The sequence below is a fragment of the Halyomorpha halys genome, unplaced genomic scaffold, assembly GCF_000696795.3.
Source record: "Halyomorpha halys isolate HHAL.00 unplaced genomic scaffold, Hhal_1.1 Scaffold24.1, whole genome shotgun sequence".
Lineage (NCBI taxonomy): Eukaryota > Metazoa > Arthropoda > Insecta > Hemiptera > Pentatomidae > Halyomorpha > Halyomorpha halys.
Window position 1 is genome coordinate 424,049 of NW_027107648.1, and position 2,281 is coordinate 426,329.

Below are 2,281 nucleotides of genomic sequence, written 5' to 3' on the forward strand. Positions count from 1 at the left end.
TCACATTTTATTTCTGTTTTTAGAGGGTTCGGGAAAAAAAAAAAAATGAGCCCTAATAGAGTTATTTACGTTTAAAAAAAAAAAGCAACATTTCATAAAAATGTTGTATGGAACGTACTAAAAGATCAGTTGTTAATGAATTTATTTTGAAAAATTTATATCTCAAAATCCATTTGCCTTACAGATGTCTATTAGCTCTCAAATTAAAGCTAGTCTAATGAGCTGTAAAGTAGTTTATGTCCTTTACCTTCGTAGGAATACTAGTTTAAATGAAATTCGCTAAAATAAAGTGATTTATAGTTGTACGGACAAATTTTCATTTGCCAAATTTATATTCATATGTGAATATAAAGAAAACTACTACCCCTACGAAGATAAGTGTCATAAATTTCTTTATAGTAAGTTAAGTTCCCTTTATTTTCAGTGTTGGCAGACATTTGTGCGTCTTATGGATCTAGAGATATATTTTTTCAAAAATTCAACATTTTATACGAACAACTAGAAATTAACATTTTGTGAATTTATTTTGTTAAATATCATAAAAACTACAACTCTTACAAAGATAAACATAATTAACTATTTTGAAGTAAATTTAACTAGCTTTAATCTGTACATCCAATGGTTTCTGAAATGCAGTTTTTCATAAATCAAACTTATTGTCCGAACAACTATAAATCAATTTATTTTAGCAAATATCATGAAAAATACTATTCCTACGAAGGTAAAGATCATAAACTTCTTTATAGTCCATTAAACTAGCTTTGATTTGAATGCTAATAGATATCTGTGCGTCACGTAGTTCCTGAGATATAGATGTCTCAAAATAAATTAACTAACTACTAATCTTTCGGTAGATTTTTAAGAAATGTTGCTTTTTAAAACGCTATATCTCGAGGACTATTGGACGTAAATAGCTCTTTTAGGGCTAATATTTCAGAAAATTTACTCTTTTTTAAATATTCTCTTAGATTTTCTAGTGTTGTTGGTAGTTTTTAAAGTATAGTGATATTTTATTCCCCCTACCTATACTTGGCAGACTCATCAATTTTAACTAATAATTATACATAGTTTTCATTAAAGTAATCAAAAATTGGGGTGAGATAACTAACTGCCTTTTTTTCTTCCCGGTTCTTATACTATTAAGGCTCTGATCTTAGATTACAGGAGCGAAATTTTACGGTAAAGTAGTTGTACAGGAAAGTACTTTCCTTTCAAATCTTTCGATTCTGATTACCATGTCGTTAGGATGGATTTTTTTGGCTTACAATAATATATTTTGTTTTATCTTCATTTACTTGAAGCCGATTTCCTCTGCATCTCTTAGCGAGTCTTTCCATGTCATCCGCTAGAAATAGTATCTTATAATTAATAGTTCCATTATTACAAATAAAATATTTTTAAAAAAATAAAAGTTCAGCTAAGGCATCAGGTTAGGGATGGTATATCGCTTGACTTGAATGGAAAACAAAAAATAAATTATCAAATAATAATATTAATTACGGTATTATATTAAGCAGAAATATTCTGCAAGAGTAAATAAAAAAAATTGGTGGTAATTCGTACCATCAAGAACTACTTCTCTGGTTCTTTATCTAATAAAACTCCTACCACATTCATACAGCTCTGTGTCGTTTATCGTACTATTATATTGCTACTAATTAAAGAACGATACACGTTTTTTTTTCTGTTAGTTTCATTTTTGCAATAGTTTTCAATCTAACATAATAAATTCACAATCATAAAGATCTGAGGAGCTTTATTCTGTGGATCTTAAAATAAATAGATTTTTATTTGTTATATGATTATTTTTTAAACAGATATCTGTCAAAAATTGATCGGTTTGGACTTTGTTATTCTCAGATATTAATTTGTGTATATTGTAAGCCTTGTTGGCAATTAGATAACAAGCTAGACAAATGTTCCCAAACTTTCGACATCTGTATGCCCTTTCTAATTGAAAAAAAAACATCTAATTTAATGAAAATCGAAATATATCTGTTTGTTTTTTAGAAAATAAACTAAACAATGATAAATGAAAGAGAAAATTCATTCATAATAAACTATAAACAAAACTTATTTTGTGAATTTCAATATTTTCTTTGTGTAAATATTGTATATATTATTTTATCATTATGTTATTTTATTTTTGTCTATGTATATGTCTAGTCTATATTTTAGTCTATTGTTTATGTTCATCTTGTCTATTCTTTTGTTTTTATATATTTTAAGAGAGTTTTTGTTTTTTATTATCATTATTTTTATTTATTTTTTTATTTTATTA